Here is a 22,400-nt window from a genome sequence, read left to right as displayed (position 1 = left end):
GCAAACCTGCTTCCCACTTTTAGTTCCTAAATAAGATGGCTATAAGATAAAAAGCTACACGCCTCCCCATATTTTGCCCCCAAGGAAATTCCTATTGAGCTGTTAAAATTTCACCATGACAATGCAAATCGATAGCTCATCTTTACAGGTGCAGTCACCCTTGGCCCACCAGACACAAATGCATATCTCATTACTCCCCTGCCCCATTTTGTCTGTGTCATCTTATGTAAACAATGCATATTCGCTGAGCCAGACAGAAGCATGAATGACTATATTCTCTACCCCCATCTTACACTAAAATTGTATACTTGTCAATGTCCCGCCCTTTACTTTTTAAATTTGGAGCCCTCAAAATCATCTTTGGAGAAAGGCATAGACCTGTCTCCCGGGTGCATCTTTCTTTAACTTTGGCAAATTAATCTCCTAAAATGGTTGAGACTTGTCTCATCATTTTTCCCAACTGACATTACTGTAGTGCTTGTTCCATCCCCCCAAGTTCCTTTATATTCTGAGGAGAATACTTAGGCAGCTTTGTATTAATAATATTATATCTATAGCACACAGAACTTTATTTTCTATAATTCAGCTTAATTTATGACTACACCTTTAGTTGTTCCTGATTCAAGATATTTGGATTATGACACATTTCAAATATCTTATGTTAATGCCAAGCTTCTTAGTCCATTTTGTGTTGCTATGGAGGACAACTTGAAGCTGGGTAACTTATAAAGAAAAGGTTTATTTGGCTCACAATTCCGATGTCTGGAGAAATTCAAGACTGGTCATCTCATGAGAGTCTCAGGCTGCTTCCACTTATGGTGAAAAGCAAAAGGGAGTTAGTGTGTGGTAGAGAAAGAGAAAGCAAGTGAGGGAGAGAGAGAGAGAAAGTGGGGGAAAAACAATGGAGGTGCCAGTTTCTTTATAACAAGAAGCTCTCTCGTGAGAACTCATTGAGTGAGAACTAACTCCCCTCTCCCCAGGGAGGTTATTAATCTATTTATGAGAGATCCACCCCCAGGACCCAAACACCTCCCATAAGGCACCACCTTCAACAATGGGATCAAATTTCAACATGAGGTTTGTAGGGGACAAACTTCCAAACTCTAGCACCGAAACATGGCAGTCAGAGCATGTGCTCAATCGCTGGTCCACAGATTCCCGAAGAGGTCTGTGGTGCCTGCTGCTGTGGTCCATTCAAGCTCTCTGCAGCGTTGCTGGGCCACAGAAGTCTCTAATGAGGCAGCCGGGCAGGGCCATGGACCTACTGCTGAGGCGCTTCTTTCAGAGCTATGTTTTCTCTCCATGGCTCTGTCAGGACACAGAGATGCCGCTCATGTCTCCTCCCCAGACTCAGAGAATGGCTTTATTTTGAGTGTGTGCAGTCTTTAAACTTTTATTGTTTGTACGAAGCATCCTCAAAAGTGTATCATTTCTCTGTATCTTAGATTATCAGAGTTAAAAGGGCCAGTAAAGTTGAATTCCATCATTCACCACATTCTTCAATTGTATGTATTATACTAATACAAACATTGAAAAATAAATCTCTGATATAAGAACCTTGTGACACCTTTGAGGTGTTTCCCTAACTGGAGTGATTCAACATTGGTGGTTTAGGATTTTTTTTAAAAAACTATCATTTAAGTAAGCACTAAAAATGTGTTTCTGAGAGCCACATGAGACTTCAGGGTTCAAGTTTGCATTTGTTTTTATTAATCTTATTTGCCACCATTGCTTTATTTTAGTTTTAATGAACATGAGTTTGTTAGTTAATGCTGTTTAATTTTGAAGAGTTTATGAGGGAGGAAAATTCATAAAGGGAGTTTATAAAGAAAGATAAATTTTGTTTCTAATATTTAAATGATTAAAAAAATGAGGAGTTTAAGATGTCTTACCTAACAACGCACAATATTTTCACCAAATAATCTCCACTCCCTGCCAACTGAAACAAGTTTTACAGTGTTTATAGTAACAGATCATTGGTCTTCTTGAAAACCCCAAAACTGATTTCTATCACATCTTTAGGGGCCTGGTTTTAAAACCGTGACCCATATAACAATTTACAATTACAAAAATAATTATTGAGAAATCCACAAGAATTTTACAAGATTGCAATACATCCATCACCAACAACAGGCATTAAAGTGAGACTTTCTACATTCTCTGAGACAGCAGGGTTGTAGCAAGAGTGAAACTAAAACCAACAACTTAATGAATCCATTCTCAACATTTACATCACTTTCTGCTTTGGATTTTGCAGTTGTCTGAAGCAGCACTGCGGATACAGAGAAGCAGGGAACACAGGATGGCAGGTCACAGTGTATCCTCACGTTTTGTTTATCACTGCAGCCGTTAACAGCTGTCAGCCCAGGGAGGGGCCTGGTGTCAGCCAGGACACCTCTCAGACCCACTGCAAGGTGTAGCAAATTGGTGGTGAAGTAGCATCCTCAGCAGAGATTGGCTCATGTAAACTGGAATAATTGGTACAAACAGGCTTTTGGTGAAAAACTACTCCACTTAGAGGAATAAACTACTTGCCTCTTGCATTGGAGTAAGTTATTTTTCTCCCTGGCTGATACATCTCTAATTCCACTTCCAGACTCTGCCAATCAAATTATTTTAGTATAAATACACACAGGTTTATCAGAACTCTGGTTAGGTTCTGATACTGAATTTTTGTGGTATTTCATTCCTAAATCTTATATCAGAGGGTTTCTTGGATCACCTGTTCCAATATAATCTATTAATCAATGGTTCCTCTTACCTTTCATTAACATTTTAATGATTTTATTCTCGTCCAAGAATGTGCTTCAATTTCCTCCTTCCACTCTCTTTTTATCTTCTGTTAACAATAAATCTCCATTTCTTTACCTGCAAAATAGAAGTAGCTGGATTAAATACTAATGGATTTTATGAACTTGTCAATAACAAAAATAACTCAGTAAGAATTTGGTTTTCTAGTATCTTAGAGTGATTTACTTTAAGAATTGGTTTAAGACACCAGATTGAAACTTTATGAAAATAATCCTTGGGAAAATATTCTCATATGTTTACTATGCAAAAAGTTCTAAAGCTTGAGTTATCATAGCCATGTTCTCTTGTCTGCTAATTCATATGTAATTTTGGCCTCAGAAAATTTATAATTAACTTTACTTCCCAAAACACAGTTTTGGATAGACTTGAATTAGTGTCTTGATATGTGATAGGTACTTTTATTATATAGGATAGGTTACATCAATAAGGTAGAAAATTAGGAGCCATTTAGTATGTAAGGGGAAAATCTAAGCCAGTTGAAAATATATACATTTACAAGATTTGAAACTGCTCTCAAATTTCCAGACCATTTAATTTATTTTTATTTCTTCCAGGAGTAATTTTTGTTTAGCATTTCCCTCTTACCATGACAATATAGGTGCAGCTCTGGGTCATTCTAAGTGTGTTTGCTGCTTTAGCAGGTGCCTAAGGATGACGCAGGTGCAGCTTGTCTGTGTTCACATCTTCCTTACATGCTACCTGGGTCCTGGCTGCGTAGACAGCGTGGCCTAACATGTGTCTCCCATTGCACGCAGGTCACCCCCAGTTGCCCACCTGTGAGCAGATGGTGTGCAGCTGGATGGCCCCCGATGTCCTCTCTCTTTTATTGGACTTGACATTTTAAAGTTGTTTCTTTTTTCTCTTAAACATTTTTCACTCGCTATAAGCAAATACCTCTCTCCATTCCACATCACTGCTGCCAGAATCTGTCATAAAGATTTAGAGAAAAGATGGAATTTCAATGTTGCACAACCACAAGCCCCCTGCTGCACCTTCTTCCGTGGGAGCGCTCCTGCCCAGTGATTTCACAGACCTGTTTTGACACAGTGAAAGCCTAACAAGGAAAAGCTATTGCTTTCTGAAAAGCTGGTGATTTTCTCCCGGTGAGAGCTCACCAGTGCTGTACAAATTAAAAGACAAGCACCTTCTTCTTTAGAACCTTACAGAGTGATTACCAGGCTATACATTTATATGCAAACACAAAAGTCATTTTACTTTCTAATGTAACATCTAAGCCCCAGTGTTTGGGAAATGATGCATGCTTTACTAAAAAACAAATGTCAGTGCATTTAGGTAAAGGATAATAAAGTTTAATTTTAGAGTGTATACATTTTGAACTAAGTGTTAATAATAGAACCAAAATTGAGATAGGACTTCTTGATATCAACCAGTTTGCAAGTTAAAGGTTAATTTTCAATACGATCTGAGCTAAAAAATTTCCATTCTAAATGCCAGGTAAATACAACATATTTTGATCTTCATTCTGTAACTATCTTATAATATGCTAAGGGAGTCATTAGTGCTATTTCCAGGCACGTTACTAAATCAATCACGGCAGTACACACAGGGAGAGACAAAAGCCCAGAACCTTAATATACACAATAAATATTAAGGAAATAAATATTTTAATATTTATAAAAATATTAGGGCCTGTGACAAGCAATATTTCTGAATATTTTGTGTTAATGGAATGCTTGCTTCTAACTTACTAAGTATGACATCATAATTTTAAATGTTTAATTTTATATCTGATAAGTAAAATATTTATTTATGATATATAGAAATAAAGTATACAATAAAAGTGCTAGTATCTGCTTTCATTTTGGATCTAAAATAGTCATTTTTCTGAAATGTTCAAGTCAACTTCAAAGTCATTTTCACAGGTTTCAAATGCTTAATAATAATAATTATCCTACCTAAAAGATACGTTGTATTGTCTGTATGGAAAGTGCTCAAATAGAATTTTCCTTATGTCTTTTCATTTGAATGAACATCCAATAAAGCTGAAAATATAAAAATGTCATGTCCCTAATATGAGGTTTTCTAGTTCGAAGATGTGTCTTCAAAAATATAAGTAATCTTGATGAAAATAGCATTCGTGTTCTTAACAGCAATAGTTTACTTAACAAGTATCCTTGGAGCTGAGACTTGGTATAGCTTTTCCCTGACACATAAATCAAATCTCACACATCAATCAAATGATATTAGAAGCATTTAGGTCGTTTATTCAATTTCTCTATATAAGACTACCAAGGAGGGAGAAGCATGTGCCTGTTGCTGGGAAGTATTTAAATCTTTTCGCAGCCGCTCACCATCTTCCCACAGGCGACAGCTGCTTCAGGTGCTCTTACTGCCACCCTCATCTCAAACCTCCCTATGTTCTTCTACTTTTTATAATCACTCCCTAAGCCTCCCTTTAGCCTGTCATCTTCTTTAGATACTATCTGTAGACTCCTGCCTGGTTCTTTCACATCAACCTATAATTCCAGATCCGAGATGCCATTCAGAATTTGAATCAATAAGCTTGAAATGAGGAAGGGATATGAGAATATTTATATCGTATGTGTATGCTTTCTATAGTACAAATAGATTGTTGTTGATCAGGTGTCACACAAACATGTATTTCTTCTCTGAGGCACTTCCTTTCCGCCAAAATAAATCACCCGTTCCTCAGCTCCCAGACTGGTACACACACATGACAGCCACCCCTTACACTGGATAATGATGCTGCCAATGTAAGCTAATTGTGATATATTTTACCCCAGTAATTCTCCACTGGTGACAGTATTAACCTCAAAGAGCATTTGGCAGTCTTTGTGTCTGGTCTGTTGGTTGGTAGGTTGTTAGCCACAAAGGTTAAAATGTTTTAAAAAATTAAAAATAAATAAGCAAAATAAAATACTATCACTCTATGTTTCCTTTCCAGTAGTCTAAACATGGTCATGCTTGAACGGAAAATTCTGCCCACCTCACTGAAGGTTATATAACACATAAAACCAGCCCAACGAAATATCACACAGAGAATTTCTAAACGGGGGTGGGGGTGAGGGAATCTAAATCTCTAAATGTATTAGTTTCCCAGGGCTGCTGTAGCAGCCTAAAAACTAAAAACAGGTGGCTCAAAACAGTGACTGTTTTCTCATAGTTCTGGAGACCAGGTGTCTGAATTCAAGGTGTCAACAGGGCCATGCTCTCCCTGAGGCCTCTAAGAGGGTCCTTTCTCACCTCCCTAACTGCCATGGTGGCCGTCAACCCTGGCTTGTATATGCAGCACTCTAGTCACATGGCCATCTCTTCCCTCTGTGTCTTACTTTGTCTTCCCTGTGTGTGTGTGTCTGTCTCTGTATCTAAATTTTCCTTCTTTGTTAGGACACCAGTCATATTGGATTAGGACCCAACTTAATGACCTCATTTTAATGCGATGATCTCTGGAAAGATCCTATTTCCAGATAAGGTTGCATTGTGACATACTGAGGGTCAGAAATTCAACACATCATTCTTGGATACTTATCTTCAAAAAAAGGTTTCTGGCCGGGTACGGTGGCTCACGCCTGTAATCTCAGCATTTTGGGAGGCTGAGGCAGGCAGATCACAAGAGATCATCCTGGACTACATGGTGAAACCCCGTCTCTACTAAAAATACAAAACTTAGCGTGGTGGTGTGTACCTGTAGTCCCAGATACTCGGGAAGCTGAGGCAGGTGAATCAGTTGAACCTGGGAGGCGGAGGTTGCAGTGAGCCGAGATCAGGCCACTACACTCCAGCCTGGCAACAGAGTGAGACTTTGTCTCAAAAAAAAAAAAGAAAAAAAAGATTTCTATTTTTAAATGGAAAACCTTATATATTTTTCAGTTACATTTTAAATTATCTTATTGTTAGAAGGTCAGTAATTTTTAACTGATCTCAGAAGACAAAACTAATGAAATATTCTTTTGTCCTATATGACTTCATTGTGTACAGGGATTGAGGGCATTCCTGTAAAGTAAAAACCAAAATTTACAAAAGCAAAATGAAGTCATATTCCAACTGTGAGGTTTAATTTTCTGTTTCAACTTGACTAGGCTTAGGGTGTCCGATTGCTGGTAAAACATGATTTCCGGGTGTGTCTGTAAGAGTGTTTCCGGAAGAGATTTACACACTGTCACAAATGTGGGTGGGCATTGTCCAGTCCATTGAGGGCCCAGATAGAACAAAAAGGGGAAAGAAAGGTGAATTTTCTCTCTTTTCTTGCGTTGACACATCATCTTCTCCTGCCCTGGGATTTTGTCTCCTCTGGTTCTCAGGCTTTTAAATGTGCACTAAATTACACTACCAGCTTTCCGGGGTCTCCAGGTTGCAGACAGCGTATTATGAGATTTAGCCTCCATAAATGCATAAGCTAATTCCTATAATAAAGCCATCCATTCAGCTCTCTCTCTTTCTCACACTTTCTCTGTTTCTCACTCACTCTCAATTATATTTATATAAATATAATTAACATACAAATATATTTTTGTATATAATTAATTACACACACACACACACACACGTATATATAATTGACAATTTTTCAGATCTTTGGATTAAACAAATCCACAGGTTCAAAAAGCCTAACGAATTACAGACAAAATAGTAAAAATCATGACACATTTTTAATACAACACAAAGACAAAGAGGAACTTACATATGTTTTCTTGTTTTATCCATTGGTTTAACATTTTTTGCTGCTTAGCTCATTGATATTCTTCTTAAAGATAATGTACTTTGTTTACTAACTGAATGTCTCCATTTAAGCATTCCACAAGAATTATTGAATCAAAAACTTTTTATGCTGTCAATTTGGATATTTTCCTTTCATAGAAGATAAATGTTTTCTCTGACTCTACCTTCATTTTTTAAACCAACATCCAAAATGGCACTTGTTGATTTTATCTAGGGTTGTACACTACCACTGTGATAACAACATAAACGATTTCGTTAAGCTTGTTGCCTTTACCATTCTATTTTGTCATTATAATTGACAATAAAAACTTTGATATTTATTATTTCCACAGTCATGACTGATATGTTTTCTTGTATTATATTAGTAATTTTGACATCTTTCATATGGCTCAGACTTCAAGTACTGTTTTCAGGACTACTCCTAGAAGCTAAGTTTTATGAATCCTAAATATCTGCAATGGGCATGGACATTTTGGTTCAAATATTTCCCACTCAGCAATTATGGATATCATGTTATCTTTCTGGTCTGTTACATAACTATGAAGAAACCTATAGCCACTTTAAATTTGTATGACTCTGTTGGTTCTATTATTAAAGATATGAATGTCAGTAAAATGATCACCCAATTACAACCAGGTGCAAATAATTTCTTTATTTTGTCTTCAACCTTGATAATCCCTCCGCTTCTAAAAAGTCAGATGGTAATGTTTTCCTCATCATAAAATGCTTTGGTCCTCTATATACTTGATTACATGTTTTCCTTCAGCTTTTTCATTTTTTCCTTATATACATAGAAGGGTATATTATACATTCAATATCTTTTTCCCTTTCTTACAACTTTCATCTACTTACTCTTTTCTCTCCTCTTTGTGATTGGTTCACAAATATGTTCCTTAGACACCTAATTCAATTTTTAAAATATCAGACCTGTTCTTTAAGCTTTCCACTTGTTCTTTTTTCTCTGTTTTTTTTTTTTTATCATTGCCAACATTTTTCATGCCAGCTACTCTCAATTTTGCTTTTACAGTCTATATAGTGACCTATACTTTCATCACAGATCATTTTCCTCCCTGAGAACATGAAGAAACTACGTTGAACTTTTGGTTTTGCAAAAGTCAATTTCAGAAATACGCATTTCTCCTCTGTTCTTGGCATATGTTCTTATTTCTTTTTGTGCCCATTTAGAAACTCAACAATACAAAAAGCCACCTATTTTGATGGTTAACTCTTCTATCCTCCCCACACAGCATCTTTCCAAACAGCAGCATGCTATAGACAGAACAGCAGAGCCAAGGTGATGCATAAGTATTTTGATTTTTTACAGTAATCTCTTTGCTGGGAACATGCAGCAAGAAAAAAAATAAATAACCAGCAAAAGCAGTGCCCAAGATGATCTTAGGAAATCTCCAAGTTCAATACATTTCTGTTTATCTGTCTTACAAACCATTTCCTCATTAGTTCACATATTTTTCTTTACATGAATCCTCCAGAACTGTACCTCAATTCTTCCTTCTTTTGTGGTTGCAAAAATCACGAAAACTTACAATTCATTCCTCTCAATCACTGTATCATTTTCATGTTTAAAAGTATCTTTCTGAATGAGCATTTTCAACCACATCTAATGATTCAAGCATTCTATTCCTACAAACAAGATGTAGTATGCACTTTATCTCCAAATATGCAAGACCAAATGGTGTGCCTCTCACATCTATATGGTTTGACATAACAATTTTTTACCTGATATTATAATAAGATTTCTAATGTGACCAAGATGACCCAGGAACAGTTTTGCCCTTGAAATAGTTAGGATGCCTGGATTACTGTAGGCATTGGAAAAGTTGAGAAAACTTTGAGTATAAGCGAATCTCTTTGAGACAATTGAAATGAAGTTATTAGTTTGAAAGATAGGCAAAATGTTTGAAAGACAAAAACAAGTTAGGTTTTAATTTCAGAAATAAATTAGGAGACCTGAAAACAAGAAAGATTAATTTCCTAGATTAAAATGGAACATGTACTATGTGCCTAGATCATAATAAGTGTAACTTTTGGATGTTGATGTAGCTGTGGTTAGGGTTGTCTTGCCTACTGAGAGGGTATGCTGACCTTAAGACAGATGGGATTTTGAGAAAAAGGTTTCTCCAATAATTTTCAAATGCAAATGTTATTCAAGCCAAACATTTTACTATTTTCCTTAACCTACAGTGAGTTTGGCTGGCTATACATTTCTTAAAAAGTGACCCTGGGAATCAACTCACAAGCATTTGATAACTTTCTCATCAAGGAAAATGTAAGCATCCATGGTGAGGCACCTAAAAATCCCAGATTTCTAGCTCAGAACCTCTTTATGCTCTTTCCATAAGTTCTTTGGTTTCACTCTAATAATTGAAACCACAGGAGGTTTTTGAGGAGAGGTGTGGTGTGAACGAGTCTGTTCTGAGGACAGGCAGTGAAATTGCTGCTGAAAAGTTCAGAGGATGTTGCAATAATAGAACTGAGAAATGATCATGGCTTTGACTAGGATAGTAGCAGTGAATGTAGAATTAAATAGATTGTGTATGTAATATTGAAGGTGGTTTACTGATAGCATTATATGCAAGAGGTGACAGAAAGAGATTTGTCAGGGATGAGTCCAGTAATTTTTCTTGAGCCACTGAAAGAACGTAGTTACTATTTAGTGAGATGAAGAAGACCATATGAAGGACAGGTGGAGAAGAAAAATCAGGATTTTAGTTTTAAGTTTTTTTTAAGTTCAAGATGTCCATTTAAAATCAAGGGAAAATGTTGGGTAGTCAGTTGAATATAATGTTTGGAGTTTAGAGAAAAGCTCTGGACCAGAGATATATGTTTGGGTATTATTAACATAGAGATGGAATTCAAAGTTTTAAGACTGGATGAGATGACCCAGGATATGAGTCTAGTGAGAGAAAAGAAGAAGTCTGAAAATTGAGCCCTTAGACTTGAAGATGTTTGATAAAGAGAAAGAAATCCAAGGGAGACTAATCATCCGAAAGTCCAATGAGGAGAGATTTGCAAGAAGTGATCAATGGTCATAAGCTGAGGATTGCTTAAATAACAAACAAACAAGACCAAGAATTGATCATTGGCTTTGGCATCAATGAGATTATTGATAACATCAGTAACAACTCTTTGGGTGAAGCTGTGGAAGTAAAAGCGTACTTGGACGGGAACTGGAGACGTAGTATTAACAAGTCTTTTGACAAACATCGCTAACGCGAGGGAACATAAAGACAAAGTTATAGCTGGAGATGGACTGTGGAGTTCATTATAGTTATTCAGGTGTATAAACAAAAGGCTGTTTTTAGAGGGGCACAGGCAGTTAGTCCTTGAAATGTGCAATCTATTTGACTACGTGCAGAGGTATTTGTATATGTGGGGGTGAGAGTGAGTGGAAAATTTATTCTGATATTTTCTGTTTTCTGCAGCAGCTGAGAATGAAGATTGGGAAGGATATATGAGAGATCTGAATAAATTTGGAATAAGTGTGAAATAGTCTGTAGTGCATCAGTCATCTGTTGTTGCCTTAAAAACCACCTCAAAATCCAATGGCTGTAAAAAGATGATGAATTCCACTTTAGCTAACAAACTCATTGTCTCTGTTTCACATGCTGTGAGCTGGGGAGGCTAGATTAGAGACTGGAGTACCCACTGTCAAGATGTCTTGCTCACATGGTGTATAAGTGGGTATGGAGCTGTCAATGAGTCAGGTGCCCAGCTAAGATGCACACCCCAGGCCTTGCCTCCCATCCACATGAGCAGCCTCTCCATAGGCTGCTGGTGCTTCTCTGAGTCATAAGGGCTATATGCTAAGAGCAAGCATCCCAAGAAGAGCAGGTGGAACCTGCATCACCCTTAATGGCTTAGTCTGGGATGTCACATTACATCAATTTGTCCACAGCCTATTGATTAAGGCAGTCACAAAGTTTCACCTAGGTTCAAAGGAAGGAGATATATCCCCCCACCCCCAATTCTATTTGAAGGGTGTAAAGTTCACATCGCAAGAAGAAAATATGATGGGAGGTATTGTTGCTGCCATCTTTGGACAAAATGATCTGTCACCAAAAAGTCATCTAAAAGAGTGGGAGAATAAATAGACCTGGGAAATGAGACACGATTGCTAGATAGTTCTAAGAATCCCCCTGAGATTGTCACAAACTGAAAGAATTTAAATGTAAGTATGTGTTTTGCTATCCACATTCAGGTATGAGAATACTCACTTGTACTAGATAAAGATAAAAAATTTAAGTAGGCTTTATAATTTCATAGACAAAATGATGAAAGATGCTCACGCAAGAAAGCAGAACACCCAAGTTCAATAAAGAGGAAAGTGAGAACATAAAGAAGATGATGGGCTGGAACAAGGAATTGTGAACAATGGACCATAGATCTCACAGAAACAAAAAGTTGTTGTATTTGAGATATTGGAATTAGCTGGAAGTGCCGATTTGAGAGTAATAAGCTTAAAATTGAAATTAAAAAGGGAGAAATAGTATTGATAACGACAGTACGTATGTAAGCTATGACCATGATAGTGAGTAATTTAAATTGAGAAGAAGTCAAGAAAACAAGAAGCAGGGATTTTACTGGTATAATATACATGGGTATAGAAAACGCCAAACAATACAGGATGGAATAATCATGAGTCAAGTGTTAGAAGTTTTATGTAATAAGAAGTAAACCAGAAATCTGTAGGTGACTCTTATTAACCCCAGCTTGCACAAAGAGTGATTGAAGCACAGAGACATTAGTAACTTGCCCTAAAAGAAGCAGAGCCTAGATTAGAGTCCAGTAAGTAGCTCAGAGTACCTTTTATCAAATTGAAAAGGGAGAGTATTATTGGTAATGACAACCTATAAGCTATGAGCTATGAGCATGATCATGAGTAGCTTCTTGGGGAACTCTACAATACGGTTTTCACACCTGAGTCTATACACACACTGCTTTTTAAAAATCTATTAGTTTGATGCTGTGGCACCATGTTTACATTCTAAAATATTAAATGATTTAGAGATTATTTAGTCATTTAACAGACTATTCCACAGTATCAGTAAAATATATGTACTCTCAATAATATAAGGCAATTGTATCATAGAGTGTACCATATAAATGATTGCACATGTCCACCTGTGTTGTTGCAAAGGAATATCTGAGACTGGGTAATCTATAAATCAAAACATTTATTTGGCTCACAACTCTGCTGCCTGGAAGATTAGGCCTCTGGTGAAGGCCCAGGCTGCTTCCATTTATGGTGCAAGGAGAAAAGGGGCTGGATGCAGAGATCACAGGATGAGAGAGGAAGCTAAAGAGAGGGGGAAGCTGCCACACTCTACTTAATAATCAGCTCTGGAGGGAATTAACATAGCAAGAACTTGCTCACTTGTGCAAGTTCATTTCTTTTTATTATTATTATTTTTTAATTGCATTTTAGGTTTTGGGGTACATGTGAAGGACATGCAAGATTGTTGCATAGGTACACACATGGCAGTGTGATTTGCTGCCTTCCTCCCCTTCACCTATATCTGGCATTTCTCCCCATGCTATCTCTCCCCAACTCCCCACCCCTCTCTGTCCCTCCCCTATTTCCCCCCAACAGACCCCAGTGTGTAGTGCTCCCCTCCCTGTGTCCATGTATTCTCATTGTTCAACACCCGCCTATGAGTGAGAACATGTGGTGTTTGCTTTTCTGTTCTTGTGTCAGTTTGCTGAGAATGATGGTTTCCAGGTTCATCCATGTCCCTACAAAGGACACAAACTCATCGTTTTTGATGGCTGCATAATATTCCATGGTGTATATGTGCCACATTACTGGGTATATATCCAAAGGATTATAAATCATTCTACTATAAGGACACATGCACACGAATGTTCATTGCAGCACAGTTTACAATAGCAAATACCTGGAACCAACCCAAATGCCCATCGATGATAGACTGGACAGGGAAAATGTGGCAAGTTCATTTATTTATGAGGGATCCTCCCTCATGACCCAGACACCTCCCATTAGACCCACCTCCAACGCTGGGGATCCAATTTCAACATGAGATTTGAAGTGGTAAAACCAGCCATGTCCACAGTGTAGCCACACCCCTTCATAAATATAAATGGCTGTGTTTATATTTATAGGTGTGTTTATGTGCACCAAAACTTATGTATCCCTGCAAACACAGTGAAAAGGTTGGTCTTGCTCAAGTAATGACAGGGTCAACAAAAAGGCATGTGGCCCTAGCTGGGGGCCTGGATATGCTCCTGAGGCAGTAAGTCCCAGGTTTTGACTGCCTATTATGTGGTTCCGTGTTTTCTTATCTCAAATCAGACTCTTCTCACGTTTATTTGATTCAAAGTGCTGTGTATATCTGGAAAAATAGAAATACCAAGGTAGTAAAGACTGCAAGTATAATTTTTAAAAATCTATTTGGTTATAAAGTTCTATGAGTATTTATTTAATTAGATTTAATCCAACTAGAAAAGACCTCTTTCCTTGTAACAGTTAACCTTTCAAAGCCCTGCACATTTCTAAGAATAAGAAGTGTTTGATGAATGCTATAAGAAGTAGCTCAAAAATAGATGGAAACACAGAAACCAGCTCACCTGGCAGAGTATTATATTTTTCTCCCTAAAAACTTTATAGAAATACCACGTTTTTTGCCTGGTGTTTTTTTGTTGAAACCAAAGACTGCAAGATGTCAGGTTTGCACCCAATTTTAGAGCATGTAATGTCAAGTAGACTCCATTTTACATGAGATTCCAAAACTGTTTGATGATTTTATATTCATTTTTCTTTTTTCTAACACAATTAAAAGCATCCTGCTTTCTTCACAGTAATCAGAACATGAAATATTACCTTGTGCTCCAAATGCAACCCCTGGGGGTGCTTAGCATGTCTCTACAAGACTCTCGGGAATTCTGCACAAATGTTGGAAAAATGCATGCTGGCAATGTCATTAAAAAGGAAGAAAACAGATGGTTCTTCAGCTTGAATTTATGCAGGCAATTTTATGTGTTCAGGACAAGTTTGATTAAATAATAATTTCAATAAGATTTTAGCTAACAAGTAACTGTCCAACCATTTTCTGTTTCAGAAAGAGTAATTCTGGCTTTTTTCTACATCCCTCTTCTCCCCTAGCCTGGTGAAAATATTTGACATTTTCAATCTTAAGATAGCAAAACTTGAGGAGTTTGCTTTTCTCTGTCATCATGTCATAAATTCTAATCATCTTTGACATAGGAAAGCAGGATAGCATGGTGGTTAGAAGCATGTGCTTTGGGATAGGCAGGGTAAGTTCAAATCGTTGGACAACTAAACCTTCTGTTGCCTCAGTTGCCTTATTGTTTAGCTTGAGACAGTATCTACTCCAAAAACCTTTTGTGAGAAGATGGTGTTTGGAAAATAGTGCCCAGTACCTAGAAAGCATTCAACCAAATATCAATGTCTTTACAAATATTTATGTGTTTGGAGATACAGGCACAGGTCAATGATATATTTTCTGTAGATTTTCTGGTTCTCTAGTAATGCAGTTTAGAATAAAGAGAAGACTAGTTTAACCTCAACTTTAAACTAGTATCATTCACCACTCTGAGACCCAGTGTCTTGTCTATAACTAAAAGCAAACACGTCCAATGAAATCGTGAAATGATAGTTTATTGAACTTCCTCATCAGAAATGAGCTTTTTAATATCTCTTGGTGCTGTCTTGGCACATCTTTTGTCCCATTGGTGTATCACTATTTGAGAGGAAGAAAAATAATCAAGTTAATCATTTGCAATTATTAGTAGGATGATGTTTTTGTGCAGCTGTATGTTTGTCTATACCCGTGTATCCATGACCAGCTTTGTGAATGCATGTTAGAGTTTACAGTTTCAATAGCTTGCCTTATCAAAACATGCTAATGAATTATGAATAGCACCAGGAAGGACTATTTTCCCTTCTTTTTCATTCAACAATTAGAGGATTATCCTGAAAATCTATAGATCCTTCATATGAAGTGACTGTATCTGCCATATTTCTAATGGACTCTGACTAGGATGATGAAGGAGATTATTTGCACTGTAGTCAAAAGAGTGGATCTTCCTGGGTCTTTCTCAAATTGGTTTTAGGGAAAAATCTATGTTTTTAGCTGAGTAAAATAACAGGTCAGTTTTTTTTTCCAGCTTCTAAAAACAGAGGAGGATTAGGGGCTGGTGCTAGTTGAAAAACATATTGATTTCATACAGCACCTCAAGGCCACTAAACATAGCCCGTTTCCAGACCTTGTGTTCTTTTGTACTTACTTCACTTCTTTTGAAATGGAAATTTACAATAATAAATTCTGGCCTTACTATACCAAAATAAGAGTTACACTGAAAGATTTTACATTTGCAATGTTTCCCTGTTTTCAAAATGCTCTCAGTCATAATGCAATAGAAAAGTACATTTCTTGGAATAGTTTATATCTGGGTGTTAGACTAAGCCATTAAATTACACTATCATATTTAAAATGATGTAAAACTAACATCTTCAGAAACATAGCTAGAAATGTAGTAATGAAAACCAATATAAAATGGTGCAACTCTTGATGCTAGAACTTGGATTTAACAGTAAAAAATTTAGTATTAGCCTCAGGACAAATGCCAGTGGAAAAGAGTTGAAAGTCTAGAAATAAACCTAAAAATATATTGCTTTTTTTTTTTTTTTTTTTTTTTTTTTTTTTTTTTACAAAGTCTCTAAATTCAATGCAGGAAAGAATAGTCTTTTCAACAAATGGTGCTGTAAGAAAAGGAGAAAAGAAAAGAAAAAGGAAGGAAGGGAAAAAGCAAAGGAGGCAGAGAGGAAAGCAAGAGGGAAAGAAAGAAGGAAAGAAGTCAATCAAGGCTCAAACTAGAAAATAAAAAATAAAAGATAATTCATACAAATAAACCTAAAAACAGTCCTGAGACAACATCGCTGTGGCCTCGTGATGGGCAAAGATTTCTTAGGACTCAAGTAGCACCATAAAAGGAAGAAAACAAACAAACAAAGAAATAAATTAGACTTCATCAAAATGGAAAATTCTTCAGAAAAAGACAATTAATGAAATAAAAAGGCAAGCCAAAAAAAAGAGAAAATATTTATAACATATGTGCCTAACAAAGCATGGTCTCCAGATCATATTTTTAAAAGTCTTACAACTCAATAATCAGAAGACAGATTACCAAACTGAAGAATGGGCATGAAGAAACTTATCTGGAATGATAGTCACATAGGTGTATATTTTGGTCAAAACTCGCCAAACTACACAGTTAAAAGCTTTGTCTTTTATTGTATGTAAATTATATATGTATAAAATACAAAAAATGTAAATCTCACTAATATTCTTCAGCTTACTAACCTCTAGGTCTAATGTGAAATCAAAGTTCTAGGAGTGAATTGGGTTAAATATTTTAACAAAAACACATTTCAAAAATTAATTTTGTGGGTTTCTTGTTTTTTATATTTAAATTTGACTGTATTTGAATAGAGTTTCTACTGACTTTATATTTTTTTCATGCTTCATTATTCTCAAGTCAAAATAGTTTTAATAGCATTCACTATACTCTATTTCCTGGGAAAGATCTCTGATCATAGGGCATATCATTATATACCTCCTAGTTCTTCTGTCATTTGAACTGATATTTGGCAGGCTGATCTCAAGATACAGAATTTTTCTAAGCTTCTCATTTTTTGTTTACTTTCACTTTAATATTCCGTAATCTACAATAACAAAATCTGAGTGAAGAATCTATCAAATTAAGAAAAGATGTGCTGTATAAAATCAGCATTGCAGTGATAAAGAGTGAATCCAATGAATAATTAGACTTATGTTAGGAATACATACAATTTTTAATAAACTATGTACATATTAATAGAGCACTTTTTGTTTTTCTTGAAACATTTTTGTTTCAATTTTCATTTACTCATGTCAAAGACTGGAATTATTCCCTAATAGAATTAAAATATATTGGTTGAAATGTTCGTGGATTTGAATTAAAGACTGCTGTTGTACCTTTAGGTAAAGAAAATATAATGATGACTTAGACAAAATGACTAAACATTCTTAAATTAATTTAAAATATTTACTTTGGAGAGAGATCCAAGATGGCTGATTACTAGCAGCTCAGGCTCGTAGTTCCCACTGAAAGTGCAGAGAACGAGAGGAATCCACACTTTCAGATGAATATTTGTTGCTCACGGACCAAGAGATTCCCAGCGGAGGAGCCCCACAGGTCGCCAGGGCGACTCTTGTGGCTGGCACAGTGGTTTTGCTGGCGCCTTAGCGCAGAGTCCAGAGATTCCCGGGCAGAAAAGCACCATCAATTTTAACAATGCTGTTTTGGCTGGCACAGTGGATTGCTCAGATTTCAGCGCTGGGAATCAACAAGTTGGACGTCTGCTCATAGACCTAGTTAGAAAGTTGGTAATTACAAAGACGACAGAGGGATAAATATATAATGAAGGGAAGAAAGCAGCCTAAAAAGGCAGAGAATACTCAAAATCAGAATGCCTCTCCCTCTACAGGGGATTGCAATTCCTCATCAGTAACGGAACAAGGCTTAATGGAGAATGAGTGTGTTCCAATAACAGAAGCAGGTTTCAAAAGGTGGGTGATAAGAAACTTCTGGGAATTAAAAGAACTTGTTCTAACCCAATGCAAAGAAACTAAGAACCTTGAAAAAAGGTTTGACAAAATGTTAACGAGAATGGACAATTTAGAGAGGAATATAAGTGAATTGATGGAGCTGAAAAACACAACACGAGAACTTCGTGAAGCATGCACAAGTTTAAACAGTCGAATTGATCAAGCAGAAGAAACGATATCAGAAGTCGAGGACCAACTCAGTGAAATGAAACGAGAAGACAAGATTGGAGAAAAAAGGATAAAAAGGAATGAGCAAAGTCTCCAGGAAATATGGGACTATGTGAAAAGACCTAATTTACGTTTGATAGGTGTACCTGAATGTGACGAAGAGAATGAATCCAAGTTGGAAAATACTCTTCAGGATATCATTCAGGAAAACTTTCCCAACCTAGCAAGTCAGGGTAATATTCAACTCCAGGTAATACAGAGAACACCACAAAGATATTCTTCAAGAAGACCAACCCCAAGGCACATAATTGCCAGATTTATTAGGGTTGAAATGAAGGAGAAAATACTAAGGGCAGCCAGAGAGAAAGGTCAGGTTACCCATAAAGGGAAACCTATCAGACTTACAGAAGATCTCTCAGCAGAAACCCTACAAGCCAGAAAAGAGTGGGGCCAATATTTAACATCCTTAAAGAAAAGAACTTTCAACCCAGAATTTCCTATCCAGCCAAACTAAGCTTTATAATGGAAGGAAAAATTAAATCTTTTGCGAACAAACAAGTACTTAGAGACTTCACCACCACCAGACCTGCTTTACAAGAGCTTCTGAAAGAAGCACTATACATATAAAGGAACAACCAATATCAGCCTTTCCAAAAATATATCAAAAAGCAAAGAGCATTAACACAATGAAAATTTTACACTAACTAATGGGCAAAACAGCCAGCTAACATCAAATGCCAGTATTAAACTTATATATATTCTAATTGGATAAAAAGCCAAAACCCATCGGTATGCTGCATCCAGACCCATCTCACATGCAACGATACACAAAGACTCAAAACAAAGAGAAGGAGGAAGATTTATCAACCAAACAGAGAGTAAAAATAAACAAATAAACAAAAAGCAGGAGATGCAATTCTTGCCTCTGATAAAGTAGACTTTAAAGCAACAAAGAGCAAAAGAGGCAAAGAAGGACATTACATAATGGCAAAAGGATCAATGTAACAAGAAGAGCTAACGATTTTATAGATCAACAAGACAGAAAATTAACAAGGACATCCAGGACTTGAACTCAGATCCAGAACAAGTAAACTTAATAAACATTTATAGAACTCTCCACTTCAAATACACAAAACATACATTACCACCTCACACCTATTCCAAAAGCGACTACATAATTGGAAGTAAATCACTCCTCAGTAATCGCATAGCATTTCATAGGTTTAAATGAAATCTTGGTTGGCTGCTTGTTTGTTATTTTCATCCCTTATTCCTTCCTGTCTACATCAAGTATAATTATTGGTATAAAAGAGATTTTCAATACCCATTACTAAACTGCATTCTAGCCTGGGCAAGAAAGCAATACTCCCATTCTCTCTCTCTCTCTCTTCCTTTTTCTTCCTCTTCTTCATTCTTTTTTTTCTTTCTTTCTTTCTAAATAAAAAAATAAAAATAAATAAATAAAATAAAATATTTACTTTTTAGAATTCAAATTTAAAACATTGTTTTATCAGTTAAAAAAAAGCGTTACGATTTTTAAATTAAAAAAAAATAAAACTGCCTTTCCTTTCAGCAGAGCGTGGCAGCAAGAGGGCCGTGCAAATTTCTAAGAAAAGGAGGTTTGTGGCTGATGGCATCTTCAAAGCTGAACTGAATGAGTTTCTTATGGCTAAAAATGGCTACTCTGGAGTTGAGGTGCGAGTTACACCAACCAGGACAGAAGTCATTATCTTAGCCACCAAAACACAGAACGTTCTTGGTGAGAAGCACCGGCAGATTCGAGAACTGAATGCTGTAGTTCAGAAGAGGTCTGGCTTTCCCAAGGGCAGTGTAGAGCTTTATGCTGAAAAGGTGGTCACTTGAGCTCTGTGCGCCGTTGCTCAGGCAGAGTCTCTGCGTTACAGACTCCCAGGAGGGCTTGTGTGCGCAGGGCCTGCTGTGGTGTGCTGCAGTTCATCATGCAGCATGGGGCCAAAGGCTGCGAGGTCGTGGTATCTGGGAAACTCCGAGGACAGAGGGCTAAATCCATGAAGTTTGTGGATGGCCTGATGATCCACAGTGGAGACCCTGTTAACTACTATGTTGACACTGCGTGCGCCATGTGTTGCTCAGACAGGGTGTGCTGGGTATGAAGGTGAAGATTATGCTGCCCTGGGACCCAACTGGTAAGACTGGCCCTAAGAAGCCCCTACTGACCATGTGAGCATCGTGGAACCCAAAGATGAGCTATTGCCCACCACCCCCATCTCAGAACAGAAGGGTGGGAAGCCAGAGCCACCTGCCATGCCCCAGCCACATAACAGATGCTATTACCTTAAGTATGACAATACTGGCAGCTTAATGCACGATTTGTTCAGAAGCCATTTTAGAAACAGCAGGCCTGCCCTCTCAGGATCACTTCACCACAACAGGATTTTAGGAAAGACCCCCACCTGTCCCCAGCAAATTAAGCATTGTGTCTGCAAGCAAAAGAAGAAACTGGCTTAAAAAAGCAGTATAGAACTTTACTGGAAGGATCTCAGGTGACTCAGAGTCCACGAGAAGCCTGGAAAACTCACCTCTGAAATGAGCTCTAGGAGGCTGGCGTCAGGGAATGCAGCCAACGTCATAGCTGAAAAGCAGCCTGGTTTAGGATGTCATCACCATTATCAGACTCTCCCAGTGAATGATTTTTCAGCTGTCCCTTTTTTTGTGTGTCACTCTGAGGTTCAGAGTTGTAGATGTGAGCCTCTAAATGGCCAAGCCTGGTGTCTGACCCAGCTGCTGAAAAAGATAGCTTTGGCTTCCACAGAGGAAGGATAGGGAAGAGTGAAAGGGACTTTGCTTTACGGCTTAGGTCCATGCTCCGGCACAGCAGTGGAGAGCACCAACTAGGCTCCTAGGGACTTTAATTCCAGTCTTTGGTTCCTTGAATGCATTTCTGGACCCACCCTGGGCAGGAGGGGAGTCCCCGCCCTGAAGGAAGAGATTCAGGCCTGGTAGTGTTTACCACAAGCTGACTGAAGAGTGCTTGAGCCTTGAGTGAACACTGGTGGTAGAAAGGCAGTATTCACCATGTGCCTGGGGTGGCAGTGGCCATGGGGAGAGACTCTTTCTGCTTGAGGAAAAGAGAGGAAATAGTGGAAAGGACTTTATTTTGTGGCTCCGTGCCAGCTCGGCTGCACCAGAATAGAGCACCAGGTAGATTCCTGTAACTCCAGGTCCTGGCTCCCAGATGGCATTTCTGAACCTACCCTGGGCTGTAATAGGAGCTCATCACTCTGAAGGAAATGACACAAGCCTACTGGACTCACTACCAGCTGACTGAAGAACACCTGTGCCTTGATTGAACATCAGCGGTGCTCAGGCAGTAAGTTGCTACAAGCTTTGGGCTTTGGGTGGGAGCCAGTGCTGTGTTGACTTCTGGTTTGACCCAGCACAGCCCCAGTGGTGGTGGCCACAGAGATGCTTATGTTACTCATCCCCAGGTCCAGGGAGCTCTACACAGAGAGAGATAAACTCTGTTTGTTTTGAGGGAAAAGTAAGGGAGGTAACAAGAGTCTCTGCCTGGAAATCCTGGTAATTCTCTAAGGTCTTACCCAAAACTACCACAGCAGTACCTTCACAAGTCTGCAAGAGTCACAGTGTTACTGGGCTTGGAGCAGATATGGCTGCAGTGACCAAAGAATTAGATCATGACACTCAATTTACTGTGAATACTTGGAAAGCCTTTCTATATAGGATAGGTACAAACAAGCCCAGAATGCAAAGACTACAATAAATAGCTAACTCTTCAATGCCCAAACGACGACTAGCATTTGCAAGCATCCAGACCATAGAGGAAAACATGACCTCACCAAACAAACTAAATAAGGCACTCATACCCAATCTGAAGTGACAAAGGTATGTGACACTTAGAATTCAAATAGCTCTTTCGAGGAAGCTCAGGGAAATACAAGATAACACAGAGAAGGAATTCAGAATCCTATCAGATAAATTAAACAAATAGATTGAAATAATTCTTAAAAACCAAGAAGAAATTTTGGAGCTGAAAAATTTAATTCACATGCTGAAGAATGTGCATCAGAGTCT

General features: G+C 37.6%; 1 protein-coding gene and 1 pseudogene across 3 annotated transcripts in view; one reads left to right on the top strand and one right to left on the bottom strand.

The window, feature by feature from the left end:
• Window positions 1-22,400, bottom strand: part of LIG4 (DNA ligase 4) — a 207,088-nt gene that overhangs the window by 49,041 nt on the left and 135,647 nt on the right. For 2 of the 3 annotated variants that reach the window (XR_010337182.1, XR_010337183.1), the window contains exons 3-4: window positions 3,586-3,737; window positions 2,762-2,868 (exon numbers count right to left, since the gene is read on the bottom strand). The gene's annotated coding sequence lies outside the window, so the exon portion shown is untranslated. Of the gene's footprint in view, window positions 1-2,761; window positions 2,869-3,583; window positions 3,738-22,400 lie in introns of those variants that run through there. The other variant, XR_010337181.1, reaches the window with a different exon arrangement.
• LOC105709098 (small ribosomal subunit protein uS3-like) lies at window positions 1,117-20,816 on the top strand (annotated as a pseudogene).

Source organism: Aotus nancymaae, unplaced genomic scaffold (genome assembly GCF_030222135.1).
Source record: "Aotus nancymaae isolate 86718 unplaced genomic scaffold, 86718_ANA_hifiasm-v0.15.2.pri h1tg000044l, whole genome shotgun sequence".
Lineage (NCBI taxonomy): Eukaryota > Metazoa > Chordata > Mammalia > Primates > Aotidae > Aotus > Aotus nancymaae.
Note: the sequence above shows the minus strand (reverse complement) of the source record. Positions and strands in the feature narration are given on the sequence as shown.